At 46.6% G+C, this 27,170-nt stretch overlaps 1 protein-coding gene across 6 annotated transcripts in view; it reads right to left on the reverse strand.

Moving 5' to 3' along the window:
- Window positions 1–26,513, reverse strand: part of LOC134207644 (chondroitin sulfate synthase 1) — an 85,419-nt gene extending 58,906 nt beyond the window's left edge. For 2 of the 6 annotated variants that reach the window (XM_062683404.1, XM_062683398.1), the window contains exons 1-2: window positions 25,695–26,513; window positions 24,875–25,160 (exon numbers count right to left, since the gene is read on the reverse strand). The gene's annotated coding sequence lies outside the window, so the exon portion shown is untranslated. The remainder of the gene's footprint in view (window positions 1–24,874; window positions 25,161–25,694) is intronic. The other 4 variants (XM_062683401.1, XM_062683402.1, XM_062683399.1 and 1 more) reach the window with 4 other exon arrangements.
- Between the last annotated feature and the right edge of the window lie 657 nt (window positions 26,514–27,170).

Genomic DNA, 27,170 nt, shown 5'->3' on the forward strand with positions numbered 1-27,170 from the left:
GATTGTTCACGAAGAATACTTTGAAGTTTAGAGATTTTTTCGGAATTACCAACCAAAGCTCTTTGGTAATCCAAAAGAAAATTGATTTGAATTTCAACAGGAGATTCTTTGGAATTTACATAAGAAATTGTTCCTAATTACTACAGGAAAATGTTCGGATTATCCGCGGAAAGTTCCTGTTGAGTTTCTGTTGAATATTTTTCGAAATTTACTCAGAAAATTCTTTATAATTGTAGAAGTGTTCGGCTAGGTAGAATGTGTGTTTTAACGTTAGCTTGCTCAGTCTAGAAAAATTAAGACGGCTAATTTGGCATGGCCATCGTTAAAACAGAAAATTCTTCAGAATATCAGCGGGAGACTCTGGAATTTTCATAGGAAATTCTCTGAAATTTTCACGAGAAATTCTCCGGAATTTGAATGGAAAATTCTTTAGAATTTCCGCGCAAAGTTGTTCAAAATGTAGATTTCAATAATAAAATATTTGGATTTCAACGGAAAATTGCTCGAAGTTTTTAAGGAATTTCGTTGGATTTCCAAGGAAAATTCATTGTACAGCAGACGTTCGATAATTCCAAGTCTTTTCGACTGCAATTCGATAGTTGCAACAGTTTTGCAGTTATCGGACCTCTGAACTTCAAAACGATTTCAAACAAAGTCGATGATAGCTGCATTGTGCTGCACAATCAGGTGCACTTCTATTGCATCTGACGTCAACTGACAACCGTTTGATGTCTAGAATGCGTTGCAGTTATCGAACGACATTCGCTAACTGAAACGTAAACATGTTGCAGTTATTTAACGACTAGAGTGTTGTCCATAAGAAATTCTTGGGAAATTCCATAGGGTATAAGCAAAATACGACCGAACTGGTAATTAGACCAAAAAGTCGTCCCAAGTAGCACACGCAACATCTTCCTAAAAGCACTTTGTTTCTATTCAGTTTCATTAAAGGCATTGGAAAAACATCAAAGTTTGAAAAGTTGCATCAAGGTGTCAAAACGTTCGTTTGGAAACAAACAACCAAAGAGTACTGCACTGCATGTTGCAAACACGAAACAAAATCATTAAGTTGCATATTTTTACCATGTAACTTCAATGCGTCTTTCAAAATTTAATTGTTTGTTTAAATTAAGTTACAGATTAGCTGAGTGTATCTTCATGTTTAATTTAGCATCGTTCGACGTTTTGACAACTCACAATTTATTCCGGTGATGGTGCAATCAAGTAACAGGAAACTCGAGTACAAAACTTCATAATCATATGGTTTTTATGGTGAGTCAACATGCAGTCCCTTTGAAGTGTTGAATGGTGCTGAGGTAGAGTGAAGGACTATCAATCACACGATCCATAAATCGAATCTAGTTTTATATTTTTATTTTATTTTTTCCGCTGTAGTATTTTGCAACATTATTGCAATTTTACTGCAATCGAAGGATGTTTCCGTAGGCTCCACCTCTTGTGCTTTTTAGATTGCAAGAGAGTTATATTTGATGGCACATACGCAAAGATTGTTTCTTTCCGAATAGTTGCAACACAGTGAAATGTTCAGTAGTGAAACAATTTGTGCTGCTTGGGGTTTTCCCTAACAGGTCGTTTGGTCGAAATGGTCATCAGCCCGAAATGCCGTTTCGACGAAATGGTCGTTTGACAGAATAGGGCACATGGCCAAATGTCAATTACTGAACGGATAATATGGTCAAAAATGTCTACCCATTTGACCAAATGACAGTTACGGCGAAATGGCCTTATTGCAACCTCTCAATTTCTCTCAATTTCGCAACCTCTCTACTTTGTAAGTTGATTTAAGTTAAAAAATATCTAACCAAATCATGTTAAGCCGAATTGAACGTATATCCGAAACTGCTTTTAGGTCAAAAATCGTTAGACGAAATAGTTCATTTCTAGGAACATTTTTCAAATAGGCCTCATTAATTCTGTCCTTGGTTTTTGAAATGACGATTGTGCTCTGAATTCAAACTATTTTGCACAACTAATACACCCAACAGAAATAATAGATTGCGATCTGGTCGGGGTTCAGCCAAACCGCACCAAGCGGCTTTTGATATTTTGTTCGTTCAAGAAAACGGAAGTTGTTTCATATCAATTTAGGCATACATGTGTAGTAGGATATCCTCAGTTATGGGATTGTGGGATATCCAATACGATTTGCGATCAATAAAATCTGATTGACGAAAATTTGAGCAGAAAAATCAGTAATTTTTGTTTGCGCTTGGTGTGTTTTGATAGAACCCCGACGATCTATCAGGTAGTAATGTCAATTGAACGAAATCTGGAGAATAGAGAGAGTATGCGTCCTTTCAAATTTCATGGTCAAATACAGCCCCAAACTCAATTCAGCGGAACGGCGACGGAAACGTAAAATTTGACAGAAAATATATAAGCTAACTGTCAAATCTGCCGTTTCCTTCGCCGTTCCGCTGTATTGCGTGGGGGCCTTTAACGCCTAAAAAAGTTCCTAGATTTGACCAAAAATATGCCGTTTAGTAGGAATGGTCATTTGACAGAAAAAGCCATTTGGCCCGAAAATGTCCTTTCTGCAAAACAACCCTTTTGGCCAAACGGAATTTTCCGTCAAGAGGTGATTCAACTATGAAGTCCACTACTTTTTTAGATTTCTTGACCCCCCACCTCCCCTCTCTGTCTCGCTTTTTTGTATACCTAGCATATGTACTGTCACAAAATCTTAGGCCCCCTTCCCCCTCATAAATCCTGTGACATCATTATTGAACGACCCTCAAATGACCTACTCGGCTAAACGACTTCTTACAAAATTTAATTCTTACCAAATTGCATTTTTGGTCAAATGATCTATTCGGTCATATACGACTTTTTCCGAACGGCATTTTTAGTCGAATGTTCCTTTCGGCTGAGCAATTTTCCGTTGAGTTTTCCAAAGTTTTTTTTTTAAATTTACATTTTAATGTCTGAAACTTGATTATGCATATGTACAACATGTGATAGATTTAGTTCGGAAAAGGTATTGGAGGGTAACCGCCCCTTCGGTGGGGTTTGATCCCACGACCCCAGTTCGCATGACAGGTGCTTTCCCTACTAAGCTACGAAGGACCTCCGTCGTCCACCGCAGCTTAGCGGGTACTGATGAAACCAAATTCCCAGCACCAGGTACCAGCCGATCTCTCGCAATACATTTTCAGAACTAACTCTCTCAAATGTATTTTTGTACACATGTCAACCGAGTATATGAGTATTAGTTAGTTCTGAAAATGTATTGCGAGAGATCGGCTGGTACCTGGTGCTGGGAATTTGGTTTCATCAGTACCCGCTAAGCTGCGGTGGACGACGGAGGTCCTTCGTAGCTTAGTAGGGAAAGCACCTGTCATGCGAACTGGGGTCGTGGGATCAAACCCCACCGAAGGGGCGGTTACCCTCCAATACCTTTTCCGAACTAAATCTATCACATGTTGTACATATGCATAATCAAGTTTCAGACATAGTAATTAATTTCCACTCCGGGTGGCTTAATACCCGGCATATAGGCAATTAACTTTGAATGTACTTGCATTTTGAATAATCTTCCGCGGAAGATTTGAAGAATTTTTGAAAATTCCAGAGAATCTCCCGCGGATATTCCGAAGAATTTTCTGTTTTAATGTTGGCTATGCCAAACCAAACTGGTCATCTTCATTAATCTAGATTGAGAAAATCAACGTTAAAGCATCTTCCAATCACAAGAAGCATATTCTGTGTAAATTTTGAAGAGTACTCAAAAGAAACTCAACAAAAACTTTCCGCGGATATTCATAATATTTTTCTGTAGAAATTTGGAACAACTTCTGACTTCAACAACAATATCCTGATGAGATTCTCATGTAAAATCTGAAGAACTTTTTGCTGAAATTCCAAACAATTTCCGTTGGGAAATCCAAAGAGCTCCACTTGGTAATTCCAAAGAATTCTCGAAACTTCAAATTTAAAAAAAATCTCGGGACTTACGCAAGTTTTTTCTTAGTTTTTACACAGAGTTTTTAAGAAATTTCAATAAGAAATTGTATTAAACTTTCAATATAATCATTGGTAAAGGAAAAATCAATGAATTCTTAATTTAAATGTTAAAGCCATTACGAACAAGTTAGTTTCTATGTAGATGTATTCATTTTGAGTTACGATTTAGTTTTTCGTTTGCTATTTTCATTCATCTGGATCCCTTAAAAGGAGAATATCTCCACTGGGATTCTGTTATGAAACTTTGATTAGTAATTTTCACTCTCGTATTTAGATTCATAGTTGTTTATCTTCTCAGCTTTTAAATTTAAATTATTCGAATATTTTTTGCTTTTTTTGTTGCCAGTTAATAAGCTGAGATAGTTGCGTCCATTACCAGGAAGTTCAAATTAGAGCTTCTTGGTGTGGGGGAGAGTGGCGGGCCATTAAAAAAAAATCCTGGAGGATCTTCCAGACGAGATCGTGGAGGAGCTTTCGGATGAAATCCTGGAGCAGCTTGCTGGAGGAATTTCTTGGACGAAATCCTGGAGGTACTTCCGGACGAAATCCAGGAACAGCTTCCTGGAGGAACTTTTTGGAAGAAATCCTGAAGGATCTTCCAGACGAAATCCTGGAGGAACTTCTGGAACTTCTGGAAATCCTACAGGAACTTCCGGACAAATTTCTGGAGAAACTTCCTGAACGAAATTTTGGAGGAAATTTCGGACGACATCATGAAAGAACTCCTCCACGGTATCTTGGAGGAAATACCGGAGAAATTTCTGGATAGAATCCAGAGAAATTCCTAGATGAACTTCCGTAAGAATCCCTGAAGGAACTTCCGGACGAAATCCTGGAGAAACTTCTGAATAAATTCGTGAAGGATCTTATGTATAAAGTCCTGGAAGAACTTCCGGACGAAGTTCTGATGGAACCTCCGGCGAAATTCTGGAGGAACTTCTGGACGAAATTCTAAAGGAACCTCCGGACGAAATTCTGAAGGAATTTCCGGACGAAATCTTAAAGGAACTTCTGGACGAAATGGAGAGCCTTCCGGACAAAATTCTGGAGGAAATTTTTGGCGAAATTTTGGAGGAACTTCCAAAACAATTCCTGGAGAAACTACTGGACAAAATCCTGGAGGAACTTCTGGATGGAAACCTGGATTAACTTCTAATGAAATCCTGAAGGAACTTCCGGACGAAATCTTGGAGGAATTTCCGGACTGGAGAAACTTTCGAAGAAATATCTGGAGGAATATCCAAAGGAATTATCACCGCTGGCTGAAAATGATCTATCACGCCGCTGCCAGTAAAATTTCAATCGCTGCACAGGTCTTATTTTGTTCACTTGGATAAGAAGTTCTTCAAGAATTCCTGGACAATTTTCTGGAAAAATTCCCAGGAGGTGGGTTTAGTGTAATTACATGTAAATTTCGGAAGAAATTCAGAAGACATATCTGAAGAGTCCTCGTGGTAATTTCTGTAGAGTTTGAAGTTTAAGTTATGAAGTTACAGGACTTCTCGGTGATTTTCTGAGCAATCATCCTGAAGCTTTCATATAGGAACTTCTGGAGGAAAATACCGGAAGACGGAGAAATTCCTGGAGGAACTCCTGAAGTAGCTTCCGGAGAAGCTTCCGGAGCAATTCGTAAAGGAATCTCCGGACGAATTCCTGGAGGAACTTACGAATAAATTCCAGAAGGAGCTTCGAAAGGAACTCCTGGAGGATCTTTTGGAGGAACTTCCAGAGAAATTCCTGTAGGACCTTCCGGAGAAATTCCAGGAGGACCTTCCGGAAAACTTTCTGGAAGAACATCCGGAGGAATTGCTGGAGGAATTCCTAGATGAACATCCGGAGGAATTTTTGGAGCAGCTTTCAGAGCACTTCCTGGTGGATTTTGCAGAGAAATTTGTGGAAGAATTTTGGAAAATTTCTATTGCTTGAAATAAGCTCACGCCGACACACGCCGCCGATTACCAACGGTGTGACGCTACCGCCGCTGGCTGAAAATGATTTTCGCGAAAAATTAGTGAGGCTGAGGATGATAAAACGAAAAAAAGAATTTTATCAAGTAGGCACGATTTTCGTTTCTTTCAGACCTGCTCTAGAGAAAAAAGGAGTGAGAGAAATTTTTTTTCTCGCCGCAGACTGCTTAAAAAGATTCTCCTTCGTCCTGAAAATCGCTGGTTTTCGTTCCACCGAAACGAAAAGTACTAACCCTGCAAATAATACTGAATCGGTGTTGAACCAACAAATTCAAAGATTGAAACAACAATGTCATCGTTGTTTCAACAAACGAAACATGTGTTTCAATCGTACAAGATTCTTCTGCGTGTATAGAAAACTCTTCAAAAAGTCCACGAGGAGTTTTCCGGAATTTAAACTTCTAATTTTTAAATTTTTACGAAAAGCTGTTTTGTTTTCTGAATTTCGAATGATTTTTTTTATTTCTACGGGACATTCTTTGTTTCAAATTCAAAAATTCTTCAGAAAATTACCAAACAATGGGAAAGGGTTGTTTGGCCGAAAATATTTCGGGCGAAACGGTGATAAATGAAAAACGGCTTGACCAAAAACTTCATTTGACCAAAGCGACAATCGGCCAGAAAACCGTTGTCTCTAGCAGGTTGTTAGGCCGAAATAGTCGTTTTGCCGAATGAGACGACAGGCCGAAAATGCCGTTTGGTCGTAATGGTCGTTTGACAGAAAGGGCCATTTGGCCGAATGGATCATACGACTAAATGGCCTTTCAGCCAGACGGCCATTTCGGCCAAATGACCTTTTCGGCAAACGATATTTTCGGTCAAAAGACCTATTTGGTCAAATGACCAAGCGATATTTTCAGTTGTATATCCATTTCGGCTAATGATTTATTTGTCCAAACACCCTTCGGCCAAATGGCTCTTTTTGTCGTTTAGTCGAAAGCAATTGGGCGAAAAGCCATTTGTTCGAATGCCGCTTGGCCGAATAACACGGTAAGCCGAATTCCAATTGGCACAAACTTTTGTCCGTGGTTTCGTTGTTTCGTTGGGACGAAAATGGTTTGACCGAAAATGTTATTTGGCCGAAAGCGACATACAGCGAAAAGCGATATTCGACCGAGCTCGTAATTCAGCCAACAAAGTTGTTCGCCCTAGCAACCCTTTAGATTTAAACTGCCGTTTGGCCGAAAATGTCATTATGCGGAATAGATCATTTATCCGAAAATGCCCTTTGGTCGTTTTGCAGAAAGAGCCATTTGGCCCGAAAATGACCTTTCTGCAAAACACTCCGACACTTTAGGCCAGATGTCCATTTCGGCCAAATGTCAAACGACCATTTCGGCAAATTGAGCTTATCGGCCAACAGATTTTTTCAGCCAAAGGAACTGTTCGGCCGAACGACATTTTCGACAGTATGTACCTTTCGACCAAATGACATTTTCGGCGAAATAACTTTAGGCTAGATGGGCTTCGGCTAAATGGTTTGTTCGGTCAAATGCCATATTTGGCAGAACAACATTTGGCTTTCGGTCAAATGGCTTTCTGTCAAACGACTCTTCTGCGATCAAAAATTATATTTCAACGAGAGATTCTTAGGATTTCAACGAAAATCCTAAAACACGATATAAAGTGCCAAAAACTGTCGGCGGCGGCGTGGCACGACGGCGCACACCTCTATTGCGGACTAACCATCTGTTTGTAGATTTCAAGGCAGCACTGCAGCGTACGACTCAGTGAAACAGAACGAACTGTGGCATATAATGCTAGAACATGACTTTCCAGCATAGCTTATTAGTAAGCATATGCGGTATTTCGAAAAATTTCGTTTCAGGTTGTTCGAAACGAAATTCCACGGAATTTCGCGGAATTTTAGGATGGCGAAATCGCATTTCTTGATTTCGTTTCGTTTCGTAAAATTCCAAAAATTTCGCTAGAAAAAACTAGCTTCTAACGAAAATTAACGGAATTCCGCGGAATTTCGAATTTCGAAACAAATTTAAACTTGAACCATTCTTTATATCACCAAAATTTATTTTGGCTGCGCCGCTGAACAAAACGTTAAGTTGTTTTCAAAACTTTACTGCCGCTAACCGCAAGTCGAGCACATCTGTATACAGATGTGCTCGACTTGCGGTTAGCGGCAGTTTAGGTTAGACAATTTTTTTCTATTAACGCTTACTACATAACCCCATTTTTAGTAAACAAATACGCATTCTATAAAACGTCTTCAGTGCTTACAAGTTTCAAATTTACATTTTGTGATATTTTTTACTATTTGAACAATATAAATGCGGAATCGATCGTGTTGCTGCTGGTCATGGGAAGGCAGCTAGTCCGGGAGAACGCAAAGTGAAAAAAATCTACCACGCGTAGCAGAAGTTTGTTTATCCAGTGTACAATAGATCTTGTAGATGCTGATCACGCCAGCTAGTGTGGGAGAACGCGAAGTGATAAAACTAATGTCAGCATCGAAGAGCACAGAACTATTTTGTGCGGAATCGATCGTATCGTAGAAGCTTATTAAACGAAGCACATTGAATTGTGTTGGATTGATTTGAAACACAGTTTTCGTCTTCTTGTTTTCAAAATAACTTTGTTTGCAATAAATATTCAGTCGCTTACCCAGGGGCTTCACATGAATTACCTTCTCTACTAACCAACGATCCTCGGTCTTTTATAACAGCGGTTCTAAACCTGGGGTACATGAACCCCTGGGGGTACTTTCGCCGGGCCCAGGACCTCGGACGAAATGCCTAATGGCATATGAATTACAATTTTAATCCAAACTTATTGATAAATTTTTGTATTTTTTTTATTTCTAAACTTTGTCTTGTATATAATAAGGTAAAGGATGTATTTTGGACAACCCTTAGGGGGGCTCTTATTTTGGACCACAAAGAGGAATTTGCACTCAGTGGTCCAAAATATGAGCCGTCGAACTGGTGGTCCAAAATATCTCCCTTATCCTATGCATGGCGATCAGTAAATCATGGCCCATTGAATCTTGTCCTCCACAACCAGTACAGAGATGTGGGACAAAAGATCAAAAGGGCAAAACCTCGAATGAACAAATTAAAAAAATCTTCTATGCAATCTACCGGGTCGAAACAGAATGTTGAATAATATGTTAAGAATATGATTCTTAACTAAAATCTAGAGTCTACAGATTCGAAAGCCTCTATTTGAAAGACATGAAGACTTTTTCCCGAAAAGCTCAGTTGCTACGCTTCTCGGAAGCCTCCTTCCAAGCAGCTCGGAAGCCACCTTTCAAGTGACCCGGAAACATCATTTTAAGATGTTCAAAAACTTTCTTCTGAAAGGCCCGGAAGCCAAGCTGTTTTTCTAGAAATTTCCTTTTATTTCTGCTTCTTTTAAAAGCCTCGGATCTTTAGGACATTAGGGACTCGGAAGGGATTTTTGAACAGGCTCGAGAGCCGCATTTTAAAAGGCTCGGAAGCCTACTCTCATGAGGGTTGGAAGCCTCCTTTCTAGAGGCCCGGAAATCTTCTTTTAAGCTTTCTTCTTTAAACTTTATTTTTTCTTTTCTCCTTCTTTTAAAAGGCTCGGAAAGCTCTTTTCAAAAGGCTCAGAAGGCCTCTTTCAAGAGGGTCGAAGCCCTCCCTTAAAGAGATCGGGTCGGGTCGGGTCGGAGTTCTTCTTTCAAGATGCTTGGAGCTAAGTCTCAAAAGAACCCTTTCAAGAGGCTCGGAAGCGTCCTTTCAAGAGGCTCGGAAGCGTCCTTTCAAGAGGCTCGGAAGCGTCCTTTCAAGAGGCTCGGAAGCGTCCTTTCAAGAGGCTCGGAAGCCTCTTTTCAAGAGGCTCGGAAGCCTCCTTTGAAGAGGCTCGGAAGCCTCCTTTCAAGAGGCCTCAAGCCTCTTTTCAAGAGACTCAGAAGCCTCCTTTGAAGAGGCTCAGAAGCCTCTTTCAAGAGGCTCAAGCCTCCTTTCAAGAGGCCTGGAAGCCTCCTTTCAAGAGGCTCAGGCCTCCTTTCAAGAGGCTCAGAGCCTCCTTTCAAGAGGCTCGGAAGCCTCCTTTCAAGAGGCCTCAGGAAGCCTCCTTTCAAGAGGCTCAGAAGCCTCCTTTCAAGAGGCTCTCAAGCCTCCTTTCAAGAGGCTCAGAAGCCTCCTTTCAAGAGGCTCGAAGCCTCCTTTCAAGAGGCTCAGAAGCCTCCTTTCAAGAGGCCTCAGAAGCCTCCTTTCAAGAGGCTCAAGCCTCCTTTCAAGAGGCTCGGAAGCCTCCATTCAAGAGGCTCAGCAGCCTCTTTTCAAGAGGGTTGGTAGCCTCCTTTCCAAAGGGTCGGAAGCTTCCTTTCCAAAGGGTCGGAAGCCTCCTTTCAAGAGGCTCGGAAGCCTCCTTTCCAGAGGGTCGGAAGCCTCCTTTCAAGAGGCTCGGAAGCCTCCTTTCAAGAGACTCAAGCCTCCTTTCAAGAGACTCAGAAGCCTCCTTTCAAGAGGCTCAGGCCTCCTTTCAAGAGGCCTGGAAGCCTCCTTTCAAGAGGCTCAGAGCCTCCTTTCAAGAGGCTCAGAAGCCTCCTTCAAGAGGCCTGGAAGCCTCCTTTCAAGAGGCTCAGAAGCCTCCTTTCAAGAGGCTCAGAAGCCTCCTTTCAAGAGGCTCAGAGCCTCCTTTCAAGAGGCTCAGAAGCCTCCTTTCAAGAGGCTCCAGAAGCCTCCTTTCAAAAGGCTCAGAGCCTCCTTTCAAGAGGCCTGGAAGCCTCCTTTCAATAGGCTCAGAAGCCTCCTTTCAAGAGGCTCAGAAGCCTCCTTTCAAAAGGCCTCAGAAGCCTCCTTTCAAGAGACTCAGAAGCCTCCTTTCAAGAGACTCAGGAAGCCTCCTTTCAAGAGGCCTCAAGCCTCCTTTCAAGAGGCTCAGGCCTCCTTTCAAGAGGCTCAGAGCCTCCCTTTCAAGAGGCTCAGAGCCTCCTTTCAAGAGGCTCAGAAGCCTCCTTCAAGAGGCTCAGGCCTCCTTTCAAGAGGCCTCAAGCCTCCCTTTCAAGAGGCTCAGAAGCCTCCTTTCAAGAGGCTCAGGCCTCCTTTCAAGAGGCTCAGAAGCCTCCTTTCAAGAGGCTCAGAAGCCTCCTTTCAAGAGGCTCAGAGCCTCCTTTCAAGAGGCTCAGAGCCTCCTTTCAAGAGGCTCAGAGCCTCCTTTCAAGAGGCTCAGAGCCTCCTTTCAAGAGGCTCAGAAGCCTCCTTTCAAGAGGCTCAGGAAGCCTCCTTTCAAGAGGCCTGGAAGCCTCCTTTCAAGAGGCTCAGAGCCTCCTTTCAAGAGGCTCAGAAGCCTCCTTTCAAGAGGCCTCAAAGCCTCCTTTCAAGAGGCTCAGGCCTCCTTTCAAGAGGCTCAGAAGCCTCCTTTCAAGAGGCCTCAGGCCTCCTTTCAAGAGGCTCAGAAGCCTCCTTTCAAAAGGCTCAGAGCCTCCTTTCAAGAGACTCAGGAAGCCTCCTTTCAAGAGGCTCAGAAGCCTCCTTTCAAGAGGCTCAGAAGCCTCCTTTCAAGAGGCTCAGGCCTCCTTTCAAGAGGCTCAGAAGCCTCCTTTGAAGAGGCTCAGAAGCCTCTTTCAAGAGGCTCAAGCCTTTTTCAAGAGGCTCAGGCCTCCTTTCAAGAGGCTCAGAAGCCTCCTTCAAGAGGCTCAAAGCCTCTTTTCAAGAGGCCTCAGAAGCCTTTTTCAAGAGGCTCAGAGGCCTCCTTTTAAGAGGCCTCAAGCCTCCTTTCAAGAGGCCTCAGAGCCTCCTTTCAAGAGGCTCAGAAGCCTCCTTTCAAGAGGCCTGGAAGCCTCCTTCAAGAGGGTTGGTAGCCTCCTTTCAAAAGGGTCGGAAGCCTCCTTTCAAGTGGTTGGAAAGCCTTCTTTCAAAAGGCTCAGGAAGCCTTCTTCAAAAGGCCTCGAGAGCCTCCTTTCAAGAGACTCCAGAAGCCTCCTTTCAAGAGACTCAGAGCCTCCTTTCAAGAGACTCAGGAAGCCTCCTTTCAAGAGGCTCAGAGCCTCCTTTCAAGAGGCCTGGAAGCCTCCTTTCAAGAGGCTCAGGCCTCCTTTCAAGAGGCTCCGGAAGCCTCCTTTCAAGAGGCCTCAGAAGCCTCCTTTCAAGAGGCTCAGGAAGCCTCCTTTCAAGAGGCTCAGAGCCTCCTTTCAAGAGGCTCAGGCCTCCTTTCAAGAGGCTCAGGAAGCCTCCTTTCAAGAGGCTCAGAAGCCTCCTTTCAAGAGGCTCAGAGCCTCCTTTCAAGAGGCTCAGAAGCCTCCTTTCAAGAGGCTCAGAGCCTCCTTTCAAGAGGCTCAGAAGCCTCCTTTCAAGAGGCCTGGAAGCCTCCTTTCAAGAGGCTCAGAAGCCTCCTTTCAAGAGGCTCAGAAGCCTCCTTTCAAGAGGCTCAGAGCCTCCTTTCAAGAGGCTCAGAAGCCTCCTTTCAAGAGGCTCAAGCCTCCTTTCAAGAGGCTCAAGCCTCCTTCAAGAGGCTCGGAAGCCTCCTTTCAAGAGGGCTCAGGCCTCCTTTCAAGAGGCTCAGAAGCCTCCTTTCAAGAGGCTCAGGCCTCCTTTCAAGAGGCTCAGGCCTCCTTTCAAGAGGCCTCAGGCCTCCTTTCAAGAGGCTCAGAGCCTCCTTTCAAGAGGCCTCAGAAGCCTCCTTTCAAGAGGCTCCAGCCTCCTTTCAAGAGGCCTCAGAAGCCTCCTTTCAAGAGGCTCAGAAGCCTCCTTTCAAGAGGCCCAGCCTCCCTTTCAAGAGGCTCAGAGCCTCCTTTCAAGAGGCTCAGGAAGCCTCCTTTCAAGAGGCTCAGGCCTCCTTTCAAGAGGCTCAAGCCTCCTTTCAAGAGGCCTCAGAAGCCTCCCTTCCAAGAGGCCCAGGCCTCCTTTCAAGAGGCTCAGGCCTCCTTTCAAGAGGCTCAGAAGCCTCCTTTCAAGAGGCTCAGAAGCCTCCTTTCAAGAGGCTCAGAAGCCTCCTTTCAAGAGGCCTCAGAAGCCTCCTTTCAAGAGGCTCAAGCCTCCTTTCAAGAGGCCTGGAAGCCTCCTTTCAAGAGGCTCAAGCCTCCTTTCAAGAGGCTCAGAAGCCTCCTTTCAAGAGGCTCAGGCCTCCTTTCAAGAGGCTCAGAGCCTCCTTTCAAGAGGCCTCAGCCTCCTTTCAAGAGGCTCAGGAAGCCTCCTTTCAAGAGGCTCAGAGCCTCCTTTCAAGAGGCTCAGAGCCTCCCTTTCAAGAGGCCTCGGAAGCCTCCTTTCAAGAGGCCTCAGGCCTCCTTTCAAGAGGCTCAGGAAGCCTCCTTTCAAGAGCTCAGAAGCCTCCTTTCAAGAGGCTCAGGCCTCCTTTCAAGAGGCTCAGGCCTCCTTTCAAGAGGCTCAGAAGCCTCCTTTCAAGAGGCTCAGAAGCCTCCTTTCAAGAGCTCAGAAGCCTCCTTTCAAGAGGCTCAGAAGCCTCCTTTCAAGAGGCTCAGAAGCCTCCTTCAAGAGGCTCAGAGCCTCCTTTCAAGAGGCTCAGGAAGCCTCCTTTCAAGAGGCTCAGGCCTCCTTTCAAGAGGCCTGGAAGCCTCCTTTCAAGAGGCTCGGAAGCCTCCTTTCAAGAGGCTCAGAGCCTCCTTTCAAGAGGCTCAGAAGCCTCCTTCAAGAGGCCTGAAGCCTCCTTTCAAGAGGCTCAGAGCCTCCTTTCAAGAGGCTCAGGCCTCCTTTCAAGAGGCTCAGAAGCCTCCTTTCAAGAGGCTCAGAAGCCTCCTTTCAAGAGGCTCAGAAGCCTCCTTTCAAGAGGCTCAGAAGCCTCCTTTCAAGAGGCTCAGAGCCTCCTTTCAAGAGGCTCAGAAGCCTCCTTTCAAGAGAGGCTCAGGCCTCCTTTCAAGAGGCCTGGAAGCCTCCTTTCAAGAGGCTCAGAGCCTCCTTTCAAGAGGCTCAAGCCTCCTTTCAAGAGGCTCAGAAGCCTCCTTTCAAGAGGCTCAGAAGCCTCCTTTCAAGAGGCTCAGGCCTCCTTTCAAGAGGCTCAGGAAGCCTCCTTTCAAGAGGCCTCAGAAGCCTCCTTTCAAGAGGCCTGGAAGCCTCCTTTCAAGAGGCTCAGGCCTCCTTTCAAGAGAGCTCAGAAGCCTCCTTTCAAGAGGCCTGGAAGCCTCCTTTCAAGAGGCCTCAGAGCCTCCTTTCAAGAGGCTCAAGCCTCCTTTCAAGAGGCCTCAGAAGCCTCCTTTCAAGAGGCCTCAGGCCTCCTTTCAAGAGGCTCAGGAAGCCTCCTTTCAAGAGGCTCAGGCCTCCTTTCAAGAGGCTCTGGAAGCCTCCTTTCAAGAGGCCTCAAGCCTCCTTTCAAGAGGCTCAGGAAGCCTCCTTTCAAGAGGCTCAGGCCTCCTTCAAGAGGCTCAGAGCCTCCTTTCAAGAGGCCTGGAAGCCTCCTTTCAAGAGGCCTCAAGCCTCCTTCAAGAGGCCTGGAAGCCTCCTTTCAAGAGGCTCAAGCCTCCTTTCAAGAGGCCTCAAGCCTCCTTCAAGAGGCTCAGAGCCTCCTTTCAAGAGGCTCGGAAGCCTCCTTTCAAGAGGCTCAGGCCTTCTTTCAAGAGGCTCAGGCCTTCTTTCAAAAGGCTCAGAGCCTCCTTTCAAGAGACTCAGAAGCCTCCTTTCAAGAGGCTCAGAGCCTCCTTTCAAGGGGCTCAGAAGCCTCCTTTCAAGAGGCTCAGAGGCCTCCTTTCAAGAGGCTCAGGAAGCCTCCTTTCAAGAGGCTCAGAAGCCTCCTTTCAAGAGGCCTCAGAAGCCTCCCTTTCAAGAGGCTCGAAGCCTCCTTTCAAGAGGCTCAGAGCCTCCTTTCTAGAGGCTCGGAAGCATCCTTTCAAGAGGCTCGGAAGCCTCCTTTCAAAAGGCTCGGAAGCCTCCTTTCAAGAGGCTCGGAAGCCTCCTCTCAAGAGGTTCGGAAGCCTCCTCTGAAGAGGCTCGGAAGCCTCCTTTCAAGAGGGTTGGTAGCCTGCTTTCAAAAGGGTCGGAAGCCTCCTTTCAATATGCTCGGAGGCCTCCTTTCAAGAGGGTTGGTAGCCTCCTTTCAAAAGGGTCGGAAGCCTCCTTTCAAGAGCGGCATAAATGCTGGGTTATTGCCTTATCGCCAATGGTATATGCGGTGAGAATGCGGTGATTTATAACAGACTGCCTCTTCTATTATTATAACTCTATTGGTCGTCAAACAGTTATTTGACTTCGAAAAAGTGAAATCCGAATTGCGTACATAGTGTAAAACCAATTCAATCAAAATTTCGCGGAAAAAAAAATTGAAATTTCGTTTCGTTTCGAAAAATATCGAATCAAATGAACCTTGATTTCGTTTCGTTCCGAAGTTTCGAAAGTAAATCCATATTTCGTTTCGTTTCGATCCGAAGCAACATAGACATTTTAAATTTCGTTCCGTTTCGTTTCGTTAGGAAAAAGTGTGTTATCGCATACCCTTACTTATTAGGCTGATTCATGCGGCACTGGATGAATCCAAATCGAGTGTCAAAAAACCTGGTGAGACATCCGATTCGTAGGTGACGTTAAATGGACTGAAACAGGGCGAAGCGCATAGGGCACAGAACATAGCTCTTTTTGAGTTTTTGTATTTCGATCGTGAAAATGACGAAATAAAACACTGTGGGTTGGAAGGGATAGGATGTGCTTTGAGGTTGTCAACGAATTCATCTACTTTGGAACATTCGTTACATGTGATAATGATGTTAGCCGCGAGATTAAAAGATGTGTTGCGGCTGCAAGTAGAACTTTCTATGGTTTGCGTAGTCAGCCAAAGCACCGCAGCTTTCAGGTACGGAGAAAACTAGCTCTGTACACATCGTTGATTCGTCCAGTCAGCCTGTACGGCCATGACGCCTGGACGCTGAAAGTTGCGAATTATCGTATTCTCAGAATGATTTGCATTAAATGCTTGGTGGCGTGATGAAAAATGGTGAATGGACGCATGAATCACGAGTTGTACCAAGTGAACAAAAATGCAGACATCGGCAGGCTGATAAAATACGGCAGGTTACAGTGAGCTGGAAATGTGGTGCGTATGTCGGAAAAGATACCAGACAAAGTAATGTTTAGCGAAGAACCTGGAAAAGAGTAACGCTACGGGGTAGACCCCGCACTCGCTGGTTGTGTGAAATCGACGATCTGGAGATTGAAGGCCCAAGAACTTGATCCGGTTTTTCTCCCAACACATCCGGAGAATAAGACCTGGTAGACCTATGTGTGCCATATGTCTGAGTAGGTAATTATGACAAACTGTGCAGGGAATTGATGCAAGATTGTAACTGTCGACTTCTTGATGAACAAAGTCTGCGGTGACGTTATTTCAACAATCGTCGGCAGCGTCACGCCTTTATTGTGAGTTCTTCTCGTTGACCAATTTCCAGGTCGGCACGTGAGTGCGCAGGGACTTGAAACAGGGTTATACTTATTGATAATCAGGATTTAAAATTTGTTTGATTCTCGACTGGTTCCAATACTGCCGATGGCTACGCACAGTCTTGGTGCTGCCATCTCAATGCGATAAGAAGGTTTGACGTCAAATCATTAAAAACTAACCGTTGCTAAATCTCTTTTTCTTTTTTTACCTCCTTATGACATCGTGTATATAACTCGATTCGAGCACTCCAACCACATAAAACTAACCCAACCAGGCAGATCGTACACTGCAAAGCGTTCAACATTACAGCCTTCAATTTCAGCCAAGTAAGACTTCCGCTCGCAGTTGCCTTCCCGCTCGAAACGGGGATAACATTCACTCGTCTTAAATACATTTTTGCACAAATTAATTATCCGCAAGCGCTCTCGAATTCGCCTTTTGCTTCGTCACTATTCCATTACCCGGCGTTAGTAACCAGCGAGACCGGCGACGTCGACGATTGGCCGAGCTCAATTTAACCCTTTTAGCGACCTAAATAACGAACATTGCGTCTTCGGGGCACGTGAAACTCATTCGAGGTGACATTCCACAGCCGAGCGGCTTAATTTCGGCTCCATCAGTCGCTGATGATGGATGTGTTGTCGTCAATTGGGATTACCTACCACCATTATCGCACTCGTGAGTCGTGACATTGATCGCCGGAATCGGTGTAATCTGCCAACGACCCGAAGGTCGCCGTGCGCGTTCCTGCGATCCGCCACGCGAATCCCACCTAAGAAATGCTTTATCGGACGGTATGGGTTCTCTCTAATTGAGATTTATGGAAATGGGGCAGCAAGCAACGCGGCGGAGTGCGCGATGGGCAAGCTTGTGCTGGTCGTTTGAATTTTCAGCAAAAAGATTAGATACGTGAGATGTACCGAAGTGGCTCCGGTTACGACTGTGGCGGGCGTACAGACTTGGAGCGTTAATCGAGCTAAAGTGTCTCTAATGACCGGAAGGTCCGTTCGAGTAGGTTTGTCGCAGTATCATTTGACTTGGAATGAAATCCACACCAGCAAGATGAATGAATCTCAACGTCATTCATGGTTTCGTCAAAACCAGCTGAAAGCCGAGTTCGATCTCGAAAGCGGACATCAAACTGCGGATTAGTCATCAATTAAATATTTATTCACAAACCCGGAAAGCAAAACCCCCAGCTTTTGCACGATCAAAACACATGTTTGGGATACGTTCAACTCTACTGACTCGTTTCACGGGCAGGCATAATCTTTCGATTGGCTTGACCTAATAGCGTTCGTACACTTTTTATCGCCTAAACAAACACGATCGTTTGATGGATGAATCTAATTCCCTCGGAACCGTAATTTGTGTCGAAAAAAATGTAACTTGCACAGGGAGCCCGCATTCGCACCGGTTGCGGAGAAAGACGCCTATTTTTACCCGTTTTCTCCAAGTCATTGATTTTAAGTTTTCGACAGTCGTTTTGCTTGCGACGTTCGCACACCTTTGCGCGTGATCATGATCACCTTTGTTTGTGGTATTAATCAGTCTCTTTTTGTGAAAACATTTTACATCTGCTGGTATTTACTCAGTGAATTGCTTTTTTAATGCAGCACACACACGGTACTGATTAGAATGACGGGCTCCATCGGCATTTTGGACTTTGGCTGATGCAGCGTTCAGTTAGACTGGGTTCGTGCACCACAAATAAAAATTTATTTATCGACAACATTGTTCAGTACAGTTAGATAAAATTTTCTCTCCTAAAGTCAAATTAAAGTCAGACGAAAACCTTTTGCTTCAGGTAGAAGTCATAATCCGCCCAAAGTCAGCCGCACAGTTTGCAAATCCGCTGCTAACAGCCTGTGATAAATTTTGTTCATGCTTTTTCTCTGAACCAGACGGAATTTTTTTGAAAAAAAAACTATACTAACCGAACGAATTACGAACGGAACAAAAAAAGGACTCCGGATTATATCCGGATTGGATTCCTGATAGAAATGATGGAAAAAATTTATGGAATCCCTAAAGGATTTCGGATGGAATCCCTAACGGATTCCGGATGGAATCCCTAACGGATTCCGGATGGAATCCCTAACGGATTCCGGATGGAATCCCTAACGGATTCCGGATGGAATCCCTAACGGATTCCGGATGGAATCCCTAACGGATTCCGGATGGAATCCCTAACGGATTCCGGATGGAATCTCTAACGGATTCCGGATGGAATCCTGACCGGATTCCGGATGGAATCCCTAACGGATTCGGATGGAATCCCTAATGGATTCCGGATGGAATCCCTAACGGATTCGGATGGAATCCCTAACGGATTCCGGATGGAATCCCTAACGGATTCCGGATGGAACTCTAACGGATTCCGGATGGAATCCCTAACGGATTCCGGATGGAATCCTAACGGATTCCGGATGGAATCCCTAACGGATTCCGGATGGAATCCCTAACGGATTCCGGATGGAATCCTAACGGATTCGGATGGAATCCTAACGGATTCGGATGGAATCCCTAACGGATTCGGATGGAATCCCTAACGGATTCCGGATGGAACTCTAACGGATTCCGGATGGAATCCCTAACGGATTCCGGATGGAATCCTAACGGATTCCGGATGGAATCCCTAACGGATTCGGATGGAATCCTAACGGATTCGGATGGAATCCCTAACGGATTCGGATGGAATCCTAACGGATTCCGGATGGAATCCCTAACGGATTCCGGATGGAATCCTAACGGATTCCGGATGGAATCCTAACGGATTCCGGATGGAATCCCTAACGGATTCCGGATGGAATCCTAACGGATTCGGATGGAATCCTAACGGATTCGGATGGAATCTTAACGGATTCCGGATGGAATCCTTAGCGGATTCTGGATGGCATCCCTGACGAATTCCAGATGGAAACCCTAACTGATTCCGGATGGAATCCCTAACGGATTCCGGATGGCATCCCTGACGATGGATTCCGGATTTCGGATGGAATCCCTAACAATTTCCGGATGGAATCCCTGACGGATTTCGAATGGAAACCCAACGGATTTTGGATGGAATCCTCAACGGATTTCGGATGGAATCCTAACGGATTCCGGATGGAATCCTAACGGATTCGGATGGAACTCTAACGGATTCCGGATGGAATCCCTAACGGATTCCGGATGGAACTTAACGGATTCCGGATGGAATCCTAACGGATTCCGGATGGAATCCCTAACGGATTCCGGATGGAATCCTAACGGATTCCGGATGGAATCCTAACGGATTCGGATGGAATCCCTAACGGATTCCGGATGGAATCCTAACGGATTCCGGATGGAATCCTAACGGATTCCGGATGGAATCCCTAACGGATTCCGGATGGAATCCTAACGGATTCCGGATGGAATCCTAACGGATTCCGGATGGAATTAACGGATTCCGGATGGAATCCTAACGGATTCCGGATGGAATCCTAACGGATTCGGATGGAATCCCTAACGGATTCCGGATGGAATCCTAACGGATTCCGGATGGAATCCTAACGGATTCCGGATGGAATCCCTAACGGATTCCGGATGGAATCCCTAACGGATTCCGGATGGAATCCTAACGGATTCGGATGGAATCCTAACGGATTCCGGATGGAATCCTAACGGATTCGGATGGAATCCTAACGGATTCCGGATGGAATCCCTAACGGATTCCGGATGGAATCCTAACGGATTCCGGATGGAATCCCTAACGGATTCCGGATGGAATCCTAACGGATTCGGATGGAATCCCTAACGGATTCGGATGGAATCTAACGGATTCCGGATGGAATCCCTAACGGATTCCGGATGGAATCCTAACGGATTCGGATGGAATCCCTAACGGATTCCGGATGGAATCCTAACGGATTCCGGATGGAACTCTAACGGATTCCGGATGGAATCCCTAACAGACTCCGGATGAAATCCCAACTGGATTCCGGATGGAATCCCTAACAGACTCCGGATGGAATCCTAACGGATTCCGGATGGAATCCCTAACGGATTCGGATGGAATCAAGACCGTATTCCGGATGAAACCCTGACGGATTCCGGATGGAATCCTGACCGGATTCGGATGGAATCTGACCGATTCGGATGGAATCCTGACCGGATTCGGATGGAATCCTGACCGATTCCGGATGGAATCCTGACCGGATTCCGGATGGAAGCCTGACCGGATTCCGGATGGAATCCTGACCGATTCCGGATGGAATCCTGACTGATTCCGGATGGAATCTGACCGGATTCCGGATGGAATCCTGACCAGATTCCGGATGGAATCCTGACCGGATTCCGGATGGAATCTCTGCCGGATTCCAGATGGAATCCTGAACGAGTTTTCCGGATGGAATTCTGACCGGATTCCGGATAAAATCCTGACCGGATTCCGGATGGAATCCTGACCGGATTCCGGATGGAATCCTGACCGGATTCCGGATGGAATCCTGTCCGGATTGTGGAAGGAATCCTCACCGGATTCCGGATGGAATCCTCACCGTATTCCGGATGGAATCCTCACCGTATTCCGGATGGAATTCTCACCGTATTCCTGATTCCGGATGGAATCCTGACCGGATTCCGGATGGAATCCTGACCGGATTCCGGATGGAATCCTGACCGGATTCCGGATGGAATCCTGACCGGATTCCGGATGGAATCCTGACCGGATTCCGGATGGAATCCTGACCGGATTCCGGATGGAATCCTGACCGGATTCCGGAACGGCGCCCGCCCGGATCCCCGATCGAACCCTGCCCGGATTCCGGATGGAATCCTGACCGGATTCCGGATGGAATCCTGACCGGATTCCGGATGGAATCCTGACCGGATTCCGGATGGAATCCTGACCGATTCCGGATGGAATCCTGACTGATTCCGGATGGAATCCTGACCGGATTCCGGATGGAATCCTGACCGGATTCCGGATGGAATCTGACCGGATTCCGGATGGAATCCTGACCGATTCCGGATGGAATCTGACCGATTCCGGATGGAATCCTGACCGATTCCGGATGGAATCCTGACCGATTCCGGATGGAATCCTGACCGGATTCCGGATGGAATCTGACCGGATTCCGGATGGAATCCTGACCGGATTCCGGATGGAATCCTGACCGGATTCCGGATGGAATCCTGACCGGATTCCGGATGGAATCCTGACCGGATTCCGGATGGAATCCTGACCGGATTCGGATGGAATCCTGACCGGATTCCGGATGGAATCCTGACCGGATTCGGATGGAATCCTGACCGGATTCCGGATGGAATCCTGACCGGATTCGGATGGAATCCTGACCGGATTCCGGATGGAATCCTGACCGGATTCCGGATGGAATCCTGACCGGATTCCGGATGGAATCTGACCGGATTCCGGATGGAATCCTGACCGGATTCCGGATGGAATCCTGACCGGATTCCGGATGGAATCCTGACCGGATTCGGATGGAATCCTGACCGGATTCCGGATGGAATCCTGACCGATTCCGGATGGAATCCTGACCGGATTCCGGATGGAATCCTGACCGGATTCCGGATGGAATCCTGACCGGATTCCGGATGGAATCCTGACCGGATTCGGATGGAATCCTGACCGGATTCGGATGGAATCCTGACCGGATTCGGATGGAATCCTGACCGGATTCCGGATGGAATCCTGACCGGATTCCGGATGGAATCCTGACCGGATTCGGATGGAATCTGACCGGATTCCGGATGGAATCCTGACCGGATTCCGGATGGAATCTGACCGGATTCGGATGGAATCCTGACCGGATTCCGGATGGAATCCTGACCGGATTCGGATGGAATCTGACCGGATTCGGATGGAATCTGACCGGATTCGGATGGAATCTGACCGGATTCGGATGGAATCTGACCGGATTCGGATGGAATCCTGACCGATTCGGATGGAATCCTGACCGGATTCGGATGGAATCCTGACCGGATTCCGGATGGAATCCTGACCGGATTCCGGATGGAATCCTGACCGATTCCGGATGGAATCCTGACCGATTCGGATGGAATCCTGACCGGATTCGGATGGAATCCTGACCGGATTCGGATGGAATCCTGACCGGATTCCGGATGGAATCCTGACCGGATTCGGATGGAATCCTGACCGGATTCGGATGGAATCCTGACCGATTCCGGATGGAATCCTGACCGGATTCGGATGGAATCCTGACCGGATTCCGGATGGAATCCTGACCGGATTCCGGATGGAATCCTGACTGATTCCGGATGGAACCCTGACAGGATTCCGGATGGAATCCTGACCGGATTCCGGATGGAATCCTGACCGGATTCCGGATGGAATCCTGACCGGATTCCGGATGGAATCCTGACCGGATTCCGGATGGAATCCTGACCGGATTCCGGATGGAATCCTGACCGGATTCCGGATGGAATCCTGACCGGATTCCGGATGGAATCCTGACCGGATTCCGGATGGAATCCTGACCGGATTCCGGATGGAATCCTGATCGGATTCCGGATGGAATCCTGATCGGATTCCGGATGGAATCCTGACCGGATTCCGGATGGAATCCTGACCGGATTCCGGATGGAATCCTGACCGGATTCCGGATGGAATCCTGACCGGATTCCGGATGAAATCCTGACCGGATTCCGGATGGAATCCTGACCGGATTCCGGATGGAATCCTGACCGGATTCCGGATGGAATCCTGACCGGATTCCGGATGGAATCCTGACCGGATTCCGGATGGAATCCTGACCGGATTCCGGATGGAATCCTGACCGGATTCCGGATGGAATCCTGACCGGATTCCGGATGGAATCCTGACCGGATTCCGGATGGAATCCTGACCGGATTCGAGATGAAATCCTGACCGGATTCCGGATGGAATCCTGACCGGATTCCGGATGGAATCCTGACCGGATTCCGGATGGAATCCTGACCGGATTCCGGATGGAATCCTGACCGGATTCCGGATGGAATCCTGACCGGATTCCGGATGGAATCCTGACCGGATTCCGGATGGAATCCTGACCGGATTCCGGATGGAATCCTGACCGGATTCCGGATGGAATCCTGACCGGATTCCGGATGGAATCCTGACCGGATTCCGGATGGAATCCTGACCGGATTCCGGATGGAATCCTGGCTGGATTCCGGATCGAATCCTAACCGGATTCCGGATCGAATCCTAACCGGATTCCGGATCGAATCCTAACCGGATTCCGGATCGAATCCTGACCGGATTCCGGATGGAATCCTGACCGGATTCCGGATGGAATCCTGACCGGATTCCGGATGGAATCCTGACCGGATTCCGGATGGAATCCTGACCGGATTCCGGATGGAATCCTGACCGGATTCCGGATGGAATCCTGACCGGATTCCGGATGGAATCCTGACCGGATTCCGGATGGAATCCTGACCGGATTCCGGATGGAATCCTGACCGGATTCCGGATGGAATCCTGACCGGATTCCGGATGGAATCCTGACCGGATTCCGGATGGAATCCTGACCGGATTCCGGATGGAATCCTGACCGGATTCCGGATGGAATCCTGACCGGATTCCGGATGGAATCCTGACCGGATTCCGGATGGAATCCTGACCGGATTCCGGATGGAATCCTGACCGGATTCCGGATGGAATCCTGACCGGATTCCGGATGGAATCCTGACCGGATTCCGGATGGAATCCTGACCGGATTCCGGATGGAATCCTGACCGGATTCCGGATGGAATCCTGACCGGATTCCGGATGGAATCCTGACCAGATTCCGGATGGAATCCTGACCGGATTCCGGATGGAATCCTGACCGGATTCCGGATGGAATCCTGACCGGATTCCGGATGGAATCCTGACCGGATTCCGGATGGAATTCTGACCGGATTCCGGATGGAATCCTGACCGGATTCCGGATGGAATCCTGACCGGATTCCGGATGGAATCCTGACCGGATTCCGGATGGAATCCTGACCGGATTCCGGATGGAATCCTGACCGGATTCCGGATGGAATCCTGACCGGATTCCGGATGGAATCCTGACCGGATTCCGGATGGAATCCTGACCGGATTCCGGATGGATTCCTGGCTGGATTCCGGATCGAATCCTGACCGCACTCCGGATGGAATCCTGACCGGATTCCGGATGGAATCCTGACCGGATTCCGGATGGAATCCTGACCGGATTCCGGATGGAATCCTGACCGGATTCCGGATGGAATCCTGGCTGGATTCCGGATGGAATCCTGGCCGGATTCCGGATGGAATCCTGACCGGATTCCGGATAATGTTCAGATTCCGGATGGAATCCTGACTGGATATCGGATGGAATTCCGACCGTATTTCGGATTCTGCTCAACACGGTTTAGTAACTCAGATGAAGAATGTTCATCTTTAATTGAAAATATGATCGATTCTGGAGACGTGATAAGTAGCTGCCAGATGTTGTATCGGTTATTGTAAAGGAATTTGAAAAGAAATATCTATCTCGATGATGAATGATTCGCTTTCCTTTAATGAAAACTTTTCCCTCCTGGTCCATAAATGACACATTCCCATCATCAGTCCGAGCCAATGCAACGATTGGGGCCACGTAAGTGAAATTGAAACTTACCTCCTGCATAGTTCACTGCTGGAAATGCCTCGCCGCTGCTGGTGCCGGTTTTTCCATGCCTCATATTACGCCTAATTGCCGGTTTGTTGGCATCGATTGAGCCGAACCCTGCGGATGGGCATTACACACAACAAAGTTATATTCACTATTCACACTTATCGATACCGGGCGGCTCGGGGCGGTAATTTCCAAAGGTAAGCACACCTTCTCACCATAATCACACCACCGTTCGACCACGTTGTGCGCCTTTTGCTGCCGCTTCTGGCAATGCACTGATTATATGAGGCTAGGGAGGAAGAACGAGTTATGGTTTGAGCAACAGTTGGATTCTGTTTGAATAAATCTTGATTCCAATTTCGAGGTCTTCTTGTACCGAGTTTGGAAAACTAAGCTAATCGATTTATTTTATACGTCAGACAACTATTTGTTTGGCGAGACGACTTGTTTGTCCAGACGAGTTGCTTGGCCAAACGACTTGTTTGGCCAGACCGATTATTTAACCAAATTGCTTGATGGATAATGATGACGAATTTGACGGACTTGCTTGACCACAGGATTTTTTAACATGACGAGTTATTTACCCCTTACACTTGTTTGGCTGAACGACAATTTGACGATTTTTTTTTGGTAAAATATTTTCCAGCCACGTTTATTCAAAACATGTTTGCTAAGAATCGACGATCACCGACTGTACGATTTTTTGGTCTCTGAATTTGAGCAATCAGCTAGGTAACGTGTCGCGTCAAATAGATTCAGTTCCAACTTGATGACTTCCCAACACCATAATCCGTACATCCACCCTCAGCAATTCCATTCTCACCTTGCGTGTGACGCGAAAGCTTCTGATTTTGGTGCGACCCTGCGATAACGAATCCCAGACTTTAGTCCCAATGCTCGATGCTAAAATATGTTGACGCACCTGGCGCAGTCTTATCACCATTCGACAACTACATTAGCACCTCAAAGAACAGCAAGCCGCTCCCGAAGTAATATGCGTTTTAGCCCAGAAATCGATCTACGTAGGAAGATCTAAACAGATAACTCTCGCGCGCTTGACCGAGTTTTTAACGGTCGCAGGCTTAACGTCATTCGATAAGTGTCACACACGGGACTTGTCATGGACCACGAAGAACCGGTCCATCGATTGGTATGTTTAGCCTCCTGCTATCGGCAATAAGCGCACGGTGCATTCCGATGTTCTTCTATTGAAAGGATCCTCGTTCTCACTTGAAGTATCTTCTTCGCCCCGTTTTGCGCCACAAATTCACTTCCTTTTCAATTTACCGTCGTTCAATTATTCACTTATTTTTCATTCGAAGCGCAACTTAAACCTGCCGCCGACGACGACGACGATGACCGCGACGACAACGATGAAGACCTCTTCCACCCAACACCGATCAAGACTGAGTGCTCCCGTCCGGCGGTGGCGACGCGCCGTGTGAGATGATCTTCTCCGCTAGGGGGATTCGATCCGAGGGAAGTGGCACATCACCTCCGCATCGCGCTGAGTTGCGCACCAAGACGGTGGCGCATGGTGAGAGAAGCCGCACGGCGGCGATGGCGAAGGAGAGAACGTTTATGGGAAAGAATTTCCCCCGCAAGAAAAGCAGCGACCGATCGCGCGTTCCGGTGCGTGTTTACAAACCGGTTTCTTGAGCAGAACTGATTCATACGGGGCAGATCGAGGCTGAGCCGCGGCGGTCTGTCCGGTTGGGCTTTCTTCTGGTGAGTCGTCGCCGTAGTAGCAGCAGCGTTGCTGAGACACTTCCATTGGCTTCGCTCAGAGATGTTGCGTTGGATTAGATAGCGGCAAATGAGCGTGAGTGAGGTTGCTCGAGCGCAACTGTGTGGTTTCTCACCAGCCAGTAGTGATTTGAGGGGGGTCCGACGATGGTCGAGAATATTTCCGTATTTTTTTAAGCATATCCTAGTGCTTTTGTGGAAACTATGAATAAGGTTGACCATTCAAAATACTAATAAAATAATCAATCAAATGAAATTTTAACTAATGTACATCGATTGAACCTGCATGATTGTTTGTTTGCAGTTGTGTAGGACTCTCAAACCTTTCAAATATCATTATACGGACAATTATGAGGCCTTTGTAAATTAATTGGGATATTTCTTCGGAACTTCCTCTTGCTTTTAGTAAAACCATATAGGTTCCGTTCAAAATTGCTGCAGGAATTATTACGGAAATTTTGTTGGGAGATTTTTTTTCCGGAAATTTTGATGAAGAATGGAATAGAAAATCCTAAAAGAATTTTCGGAAGAGTTCTAACGGAAATGTCAATGG

This window comes from Armigeres subalbatus, chromosome 1 (genome assembly GCF_024139115.2).
Source record: "Armigeres subalbatus isolate Guangzhou_Male chromosome 1, GZ_Asu_2, whole genome shotgun sequence".
NCBI classification, from domain to species: Eukaryota; Metazoa; Arthropoda; class Insecta; order Diptera; family Culicidae; genus Armigeres; species Armigeres subalbatus.